General features: G+C 39.8%; 1 protein-coding gene across 1 annotated transcript in view; it reads right to left on the bottom strand.

Moving 5' to 3' along the window:
• The window catches only part of LOC122348662 (aerolysin-like protein), a 333,550-nt gene that overhangs the window by 19,653 nt on the left and 303,897 nt on the right, over positions 1 to 10,000 (bottom strand). The gene's annotated exons all lie outside the window — the stretch shown is intronic.

The raw sequence follows: 10,000 nt of genomic DNA, 5'->3' as shown, positions 1-10,000 counted from the left end.
AAGTTTTTTGGACAATAGGATGGAACAACTTGAACAAGAAATACGTCGGCTAAACACTGATGGGGACATTGAGACTACCACAGAGGTTTTTGAACACAGCAAGCTTCTTTTACACAACCTCTTAGAGGAAAGAGCCCAGGAAATGCTGATTCGTGCAAGATTTCAAACTTTTAACAGTATGGATGCTCCTACAGCTTTTTTTTTCAAAATGGAGAAGAAGACCCTGGATAGAAGTGTCCTAAGTTGTTTGAAACTTCCTGGGGGAAGAAGAGTTACTGATGCACATGGAATTATTTCGCATGCACTGTCTTTTTATGAGGATCTCTACAGAGCGGAACCCTGCAATGACGACATGGCGGATTCTCTTTTACAGGATTTACCTCACCTTTCAGATGGAGATAAATCTAAGATGGACGAGCCATTGACTTTTGATGAACTCTCTATAGCCGTTCAAGGACTGTCTTCTGGAAAGGCCCCAGGCCTAGATGGACTTAGTGCTGAGTTTTATAAACAATTTTGGCATGTTATTGGAACAGACTTGTTTTCTGTGTTCATGGAGTGTCTTGAGAGAGGCACATTACCAGTGAGTCTACGGAGAGCGGTAATCACCCTGTTACCTAAAAAAGGAGACCTTGAGGATATCAGATGCTGGCGTCCAGTCTCTTTACTTGGAATAGACTATAAGTTACTTTTCAAAGTCTCTAACCAACAGAATCAAACTATATATTTCTTCAGTCATTCATGTGGATCAATCGTATTGCATTCCTGAACGGACTATTTTTGATAATCTTTTTAATTCGTGACTTGATTTCTTTTGCCAGGTACATAAGCTGAACATTGGTTTTCTTTCCTGGACCAGGAGAAGGCCTTTGACCGGGTTGATCACGCTTTCCTTTTAAATGTCTTGAGGCTTTCGGTTTTGGACCTTCTATTATTTCTTATATTAAACTGCTGTATACAGACACGTATAGCATGTTAAAGATTAATGGTATGCTTACGAGGCCTTTCAGAGTAAGTAGAGGCATACGGCAAGGGTGTGGCCTCTCAGGAATCCTGTATGCTATTGCAATTGAACCTTTATTGGTACTATTGAGAAACAAGCTGTGTGGTATATCTTCAGTGTTTCCTTACACTTCAGATTCAATGACTGTCAAACTGAGCGCCTATGCTGATGATGTTACTGTTTTTATTAGATCTGCTCGGGACGTTGTGAACTTAAGTGAGTCCCTGAGATCTATCAGAAAGCTTCCTCATCCCGAATTAACTGGCAGAAGAGTGCCTCCTTTTTATTGGGTGATTGGGAGAATGGAGGCCCTCCAGCACTTCCTCAGAACTGTTCCTGGAGTCTGGATGGGTTTAAAGTTTTGGGGGTCTTTCTCGGGACTGATCAGTTTATTCAGAAAAACTGGGATGGTTTTTTTGAGAAAATCTCCGGTCGGCTAAATAGATGGAGGTGGATTCTGCCTCAATTATCTTATAGAGGCAGAGTGCTTATTATTAACAACCTGGCAGCCTCTATGATGTGGCAGCGCGTAAGTGTTCTTGATCCACCAAAAGCTTTATTGCAGCGCTTACAGAAAATGTTTGTTGACTTCTTTTGGGATGGCTATCACTGGTTTCCTCCTGCATATCTTCACCTACCAGTTAACGAAGGGGGACAAGGGCTAATTGATTTGGTAGCAAAGGTTAAATCTCTCAGGCTAAAGACTGTCCAATCTTTACTCTACCCTGTGGTCTGTAGGCCGTGGGTTTCATTTGGATTAGCCCTGCTCAGGACTTTTGGTCATTTTGGTCTCGATAGGCAGTTGTTTTTAATGTCTTCTTTTAGCAGTAATTTTTCAACAGATGTAATGTTTTATAACTCTGTTTTAAATTCTTGGTCTATTTTCAAATTTGGTAGAGATGAGAGCTACCATTTTGGTCTGGAAGAACCACTGTTCTGTAACTCTCTACTGGACTACAATACTGACTCTTCTAAAGCACTTGTAAAATGTTTTATGGAAAAAGGAATGAATAAACTTTCAGATTTAGTTGATACTTCTTCAAAGGAATGGAGGTCAGTGGTAGACATCTGCAGTCAGACTGGTTTTAAGTCAGTTAGAACTGTAGAACGGCTCATAGGTGGGCTGAAAGCAGCTCTTCCCTCCACGCTTCTCCTGTTTATTAACTGTTTTCTGTTAGGGGGTCCATCCAGAGTTTCTTTTCCCAAGTTACGTGTGTCTCCCAATGTTAGTTTTTTATATAACGACCAGGAAGGAAAGTTACTGTCCTTTAATAAGCTGCAAGAGCTTGATTTTCAGGTGGCCGGAAAGAGAGACCTCTATCATATATGTGTTAAGACAGTTTACTTTGAACAAATTAAAGATAGAAGTGACACAAAATGGAGGGAATTTTTAACAGTCCCTGCTGAGCTTTCTCCATCTTGGAGGATTTTGTACAAGGGCCCTCTTCCTAAACGTTCTGGGGACCTACAGTGGAGGCTGTTACATTGTACTCTGCCCACTAATTCTCATGTTTCCAAATTTAATTTGAATGTTTCTCCATCCTGTTATTTCTGTTCCTTATCTGAATCTGTTTTCCATGCTTTTACTGAGTGTTTTAGATTAGCTCCAATGTTTACACTGCTCGAGAGACTAATTGGAGGTTTGGGCTTTGTTTTTAGCAAGACATTGTTTGTTTTGGATGTAAATATTCAAAAGCACACAGTCAAGAGTGTACCTTAGCCAATTTTATCATGGGACAAGCTAAACTAGCCATTTGGAAGTCTCGTAGATTGGCTGCTGAAGGACGAAATATAAATGTTCTTCGATATTTCACTGCTTTGATGGAGTCCAGGATAAGAGTGGAACATAGATTTTCTCAAATGACTGACAACTTGCATGATTTTGAGTTCAAATGGTGTGTAAATGGTATTTTGCTGTCACTTTGTGAGGATGGGGAAATAAGATTTAACTGGTGATGTATAGTGAGTGATTTTATTTATTTATTTATTCATTTATTATTATTATTATTATTATTATTTTTTTTTTTTTTTTCTTGATAACTTTGCAATGCAAGGAGTTGGATGTGTAATGCAAGGTTGATTTTAAATGGTTAATAAAGCGTGTTAAAGTCTCAAGTCTCTCTCTCTCTCTCTCTCTCTCTCTCTCTGTCTCTCTCTCTCTCTCTCTCTCTCTCTCTTTGTCTCTCTCTCTCTCTCTCTCTCTCTCTCTCTCTCTCTGTCTCTCTCTCTCTCTCTCTCTCTCTCTCTCTCTCTCTCTCTCTCTCTCTCTCTCTCTCTCTCTCTCTCTCTCTCTCTCTCTCTCTCTCTCTCTCTCTCTCTCTCTCTCTGTCTCTCTGTCTCTCTCTCTCTCTCTCTCTCTCTCTCTCTCTCTCTCTCTCTCTCTCTCTCTCTCTCTCTCTCTCTCTCTCTCTCTCTCTCTCTCTCTCTCTCTCTCTCTCTCTCTCTCTCTCTCTCTCTCTCTCTCTCTCTCTCTCTCTCTCTCTCTCTCTCTCTCTCTCTCTCTCTCTCTCTCTCTCTCTCTGTCTCTCTCTCTCTCTCTCTCTCTCTCTCTCTCTCTCTCTCTCTCTCTCTCTCTCTCTCTCTCTCTCTCTCTCTCTGTCTCTCTGTCTCTCTCTCTCTCTCTCTGTCTCTCTCTCTCTCTCTCTCTCTCTCTCTCTCTCTCTCTCTCTCTCTCTCTGTCTCTCTCTCTCTCTCTCTCTCTCTCTCTCTCTCTCTCTCTCTCTCTCTCTCTCTCTCTCTCTCTCTCTGTCTCTCTCTGTCTCTCTCTCTGTCTCTCACTCTCTCTCTCTCTCTCTCTCTCTCTCTCTCTCTCTCTCTCTCTCTCTCTCTCTCTCTCTCTCCCCGGGTGTGTGGGGTCGTCATTCGGTCACTGCACTTCACCGGGCTACACTGAGACTCAGAGCTGCAGAATATGCCAGTGTGCATTAGTGTAGGGCTGAACGGAGAGAGAGAGCGAGGGAGAGACATAAAACAAACAGGAGGATGAGAAACTGAAGGAGACTATGAGAGAGAGAGAACATCAGCGCACTTACATGAACCGGCTCAGAACGAGCCCTGCAAATGTGATTCATCAAATATGGATGCGCTTTGTGCAGATCTTTTTTGCCGCTCGCACTCCTGTAGAGTTCAAGGAACAGCCATCCATCACTTCAGATTATTTTCACATTCAATTCAGTTTGAAATCGAAGCGGATCCTGTTTACTTTCTAAACGCATCTCCTGGTCCTGCTACGCGGTTGATTTGTTAGTACATGCTGCTCAAAAATACTTTTTAGATTTTACAAAAATAAAAGAGGAAACTTTTTTAGAATACAACAGGATGCAGTGTTATAGATTTTAGATATTTTTATTAATTTGTTTTTAAATGGTTAAATTGGTTAATTATGTGTTTTTTAATATATATATATAATGTATATATATAATGTATTTTCTTTTTTGATTAAAGTTTTAGTCCTTTTGTTGTGTTTTTTTTTTTATTTAATTTACTTGCCAATTAGCTAAAATAAATTAAGCATATATTTAATTTTATTTTACTTCAATCAATATTTATTTAGTATTATTGAGGTAATTTTACATATTTAATAAATGTGAAGATTTTTATTTATTTGTGTGTTCATAATGTCTATACACACACACACACACACACACACACACACACAATGTGATATTTAAAAAAAAAAATGTTTTTTTATGTATTTATGTAGGCTTTTAGTTTGTCAACTCATCAAGTCATTCATACTTAAAAATGTCTTAATATAGATAAATTAGCATTAAACACATTTTAAGTACCGCTGCATTAACTAAAACTAACATATACAGCTTTACTGGAAAGTGTTACTGACTCAGTTGAGTCTCATTTGAGTCAGAGACGCTCCTCGGGCTCATTTGGCCTCTGCGGCGTTTGTTTTTATTGGTGTTCTGTCTGTGTGCCTGTGCCACAGCTCCGCCCACTTCAGACTAGCCACATCCTCATTGGTCCAGACAGCAGCCAATAGCAACGCACAACAGCTGGCAAGAGAAATCCATGATCTCATTTTCAGGAAAGCTTTAAGCGAGTTTCATCAGCCAACATTCGTCTGTAATCTTCACTTCCTCCATCCCCCATTGAATCTCACTGCTCTCTGCTGGTCTGTGACCAGAGGCTCGTTCTCTGTGCTCCCTTCAGCTGTCCAGCAGAACTGATCCCGGATCAGAGATGAAGCGCTCAAAGGTCGTGACCCTCATCTGCGCCCTGAGCTTACGTGCTCGCTACATGACCTCATGACAGCACGGAGAGGTGGCTCTCTTGTGACATAGTTTGAGGGCAGTTAAAGATGGAGTTAGGATCAGTTTCTATTGACATTTTGTCAGAGTGACCCCTTCCTCTGCCTTTAGGCTCACGGCCCAGAAAGGCTGCGGTTCAGAAGTTCACAGTGCGTCTTTTTCATGTTATATAAAATATAAGGCTGCTAATCAAGTCAAAATTTTAAGCGGGTAAAATATGCTGAATTAATAAAAATATGATATGCCAATTAATTAAAAAATAAATATATATATATATATATATATATATATATATATATATATATATATATATATATTTATATATATATATTTATTTTTTTGTACACTCATTTTTATTTATACTTAAAATGTATTATTATTATTATTATTATTATTATTATTATTATATTATATATATATATATTTAGCATCATTCTGTGTCACATGATCCTTCACAGATCATTCTAATATGCTGATTTCTGATTACTATCGATTTTAAAAAAACAGCATTTCTCGAAATCTTTACTGTGACTAATGGTCAATTTATTTCTGTCCTTGCTGTATTAATCAGGCCTATTATTAAATTCGTATTTCTTATCAATTCCTAAAATCTATATAAATAATCACATTGAAATAAAATTAAAATACATATTAAAAAATTACTTTTTTATATATTGTGTTGTTTTTAATAATTACCACTAGCAATATCATCAGCTTCACAGCCCTGATAAACATTAATCTGTATATAATGATATGTTTTAGCAAGCACTAAAAGAGATAAGTGCTTTGAAATATGAATTATAAAGCGACAATAAATGACACCGATTCATTGATTTTTAAACGTTGCAGACATGCAAATCCCCGATCGGGCCTCTGGCGCCTCTCAGCAGAAAGCATCGACCACCGAGAAGCAGAGAACTAAACTGTGATCCATATCATCCCAAATCACGTCTTCCGCAGATTCGAGAGATGCATTCGGATGCCATGAGCGAAAAATCGATAATGCAGATCGATCTCCGCACGCAGTCACGAAAAGGCAAGTAAAAATTATTTGGCCAGATTACCTCGGCTGCATATTTTCTCCGGCAGCTGTCAGGTCGCTCAGCAGAGCATTGTTTCACATGCACCAATGCGCACTTCGCATCTACGATGTCAAAAGCTAAACTCTTTGATGACCCTCTGCCCTTTGGGGCTCTTTACTCTTCCAGTTGCTCACGTATGCACATATCCTGCAGAAACACATGTCGGTTCGACATGTTTTCAGATGATGGAGGCTGACATGACATTTCAAGCCGCGTCACGCGCGCTATCCTTCATTAAAGACGGTTGCCTAATTATTCTGTAATCGTTACTGTACGGGGCCGAGGCCGCTTCGCATAAAACCCGCAACGTCCGTGTCTGTCAGGCTCAAACGACGTGGAACGAAGCGGATTCAGTTTGATTGACAGGAGAGTCTCCGTGGACACGGAGAAAGGCGCGTCAACACACAATTTAAATCTCGACGTTTTTCTGAAAAAGTTTCAATGAAATAACCAATTTCATGTATTATTTTGTATCGTGGTAGCATAGTTCGTATATTTTCGAGTTTGGTGCTCAATGAGGCGAGCAAACCGCTATAGCTACAGCTATCTATAGATGTATATCCGTTACGTTGATTCGTCGTTAGCGACTGTTTCCATGGGCCGCGATACGTAAGCCGTCCGCCATCTTTGGAATGGTCTGCGAACCGTATGTGACCCAAGACAACAAACTCCAGTCAATTTTGTGAAAAATATCAAATAAATACGCTTTTCATTGATGTACGGTGTTGTATTACAAATGTATTAAATTGATTAAACCCAGCTTGCCCAGATGCTAATCAAAAGGTATTTTTGTTTCAGGGTCTCTATAGCAGCTATGCATTTGAATGACACTTGGACGCTAAATAGATCACGGATCTGGAAAGTTCCTGTTCTGGACTAAAGTCCTGTTCTGCATTTGCATGCTTTTGTTTTAATGGTCTCCGCCTCTATGAGCTCCTCCCCCTTGAAACGTATAAACTTCAACCTAGCAGGTTCGGTTTCGGATTCGATAAATATCTCTATTTACTTAATATTCTAATGATTTTCATCATAAAAGAGCAATTCATAATTGTGACCCATGCAGTGCGTTTTTGGCTGTTGCTACCAATGTACTTGGGCTACTTAAGTTAAAAGGTTTTATGGTCTAGGGGTCACCAAGCTCGGTGCTGGAGGGCCGGTGTCCTGCAGGCTTTAGCTTCAACCTTTAATAAACGCACCTGAAGCAGCTAATCAAGGTCTAGCTAGGTGTACTTGAAGCTTCCAGGCAGGTGTGTTGAGGCAAAACTCTGAGCTAAACTCTGCAGGACACTGGCCCTCCGAGATCAAGTTTAACGGCCCCTAAGCTAGTAGATGGCATACCGCTTCATCTTTGACAGACGCTCAGTTGATTAGTTACGTCTTATCCGCATGTACGCTTGGACTTCACGGAGCTGCTGCTGGAGGCCGGTGGCTTCGTGGACGGAATGGCGGAGACCTGTACTTACACGCCTGCCTCGCTCACCTGCTGAAACACGGGGCCGGATCGATGTGTAGGAACATAATCACTACGATTCATATTTAATAATGGAGGTAAACACAGAGATGACTATTAAAATGCAGATTACTTTCAATTCTTGCAGCGTTTACAATCAATTTTAGCTATTATTTAGCTCGAAGTGCAGCAAACTAGAATGGCTATTAAATATATTTGTATGTTTTTGATAACTGGAACTAACTAACTGTGCAAAAGTGGATCCGAACTGGCAATATCAACCAAGAAAGGCGTTCCAGAGGTTAAACGAGTTTTATTTATTTACTTACGTGCACTGAGAACATGTGCAAAATCAGACCAGCATCAGCTGAAAAGGAAGATCGTTTATTATATATTAATGACAACCGATTTTATTTATCGGACAACATGCACTAATGAGTTTTGCTAAATCAAAACGGGATTGGCAGCAGCAGGTTACTATTTTTAATGAGCAAATGAATGATGCAGAATTGTTCCAGGAATGGTTAGATACTGAATTAGTTTCACAGTAACTAAATTAGATCCAGAACACACGCAAAAAGGCATCACTTGGGTGGTAAGGCGCTAAAATGTTAACGATACTAATATGCGCTCTTTAGGGGTAAATATGGGGTACCCTCTTTACCCATAAACAACTTTTGTACTTTTTTTCAGAAAGTGTAATATCATCAGTGGAAGAGATACCAAAGTCAGGTTTTGAATAGTCTCGCAGACTTGGGTGGGCAAAAGAAAGCCCATCGCAGCTTTTATTGGCCGAGAACTGTCTGAGGTGTCACATCCGTCATCTTCAGGTACGTGAAAAGCGTAAAACCGCCATCCCTGCAATAGAAACACCACGTGCAACCAAAAACATAATCTTGTGACACTGGGGTAATGATGCTGAAATCCATCTTTGATTGCAAATCACATTTTAATATCTATTCAAATAAAAAACGTTTTTCACGTCAGATTTTACATCAAGTAAAAAGCAAGATTTCAAATAAAAAATAAATAAAATTTCTCCCACATTACAGTAAAATATTTAATTGTCCCGTTGTCTGGGGGCGTAATGTAGATGAGACAGGAAGGGCTCCGACACATTCTTGACAGAATCGAAAGCTTTTCCAAGACACCGAAAATCTGAGCAAAGGCTAAAATTTGTGGAGTAGCTTTTAACTGCAACACGCCTCTGCCTGCGCATCAGCGGAGTGTGAAAAAGGGAGCAGAAAACATGCATGAGGGCAAAAAAAAAAAAAATTGAAAATCCCCAAAAAGTTCCCTGATGCTGAACTATGTAGGTGTGAATGAAAGCTGAACTCTGAGTGAATGTGGTTTGGAGGCTGGAGGCGTCAAGGTCGAAACCGCGGTGACCCGGGTCACGGCCCAAAACAGCTCCGCTGCCGTCATCCCATCCCAGAGGACGCCCGCCTTCGTTTCTGACATGCGAGAAAAGAGCTGCCCTTTCGCACTGACCTGCAACCGTTTTTTTTGTACGTCGACTTTAACCTCAGCCGTAATGAAACACGCCACAAAATAGTCGGATAACACCGGCAAAGGGCAGCTTCCACCTTCCTAAGTGATTCGCTCCCCAGACGAGAGCTTCCTGAAGTGAATGTGTGCTGACCTTTCCTCGACCTCACACTCCGAGTGTAAGATCCGTCTGACGAATAAAGAGGAGCACAAATGTGTCAGTACAGACTGTGTTTGAGCCCCTCTGAGTCATTCAGACACTTTAGTAGAAATTCTTCATATTTTGCGCTTAAGAAAATGAACACAATCTGCATTTTGGTCATAACAGCTATATTACAAAACCCTACTATATATATATATATATATATATATATATATATATATATATATATAGAGAGAGAGAGAGAGAGAGAGAGAGAGAGAGAGAGAGAGAGAGAGAGAGAGAGAGAGAGAGAGAGAGAGAGAGAGAGAGAGAGAAGAGAGAGAGAGAGAGAGAGACAGAGAGACAGAGAGAGAGAGAGACAGAGAGAGAGAGAGAGAAAGAGAGAGACATTACATGCAGATAGACATACATAGAGACAGATTAGATAGATATAGATACATATATATATATATATACATACACATACATATATACACATATATACATATATATATATATATATATATACATACATACATACATATATATATATATATATATACATATATATAT

Source organism: Puntigrus tetrazona, chromosome 7, assembly GCF_018831695.1.
Source record: "Puntigrus tetrazona isolate hp1 chromosome 7, ASM1883169v1, whole genome shotgun sequence".
In the NCBI taxonomy this organism is placed as follows: domain Eukaryota; kingdom Metazoa; phylum Chordata; class Actinopteri; order Cypriniformes; family Cyprinidae; genus Puntigrus; species Puntigrus tetrazona.
This window is presented reverse-complemented; position numbering and strand designations above follow the sequence as displayed.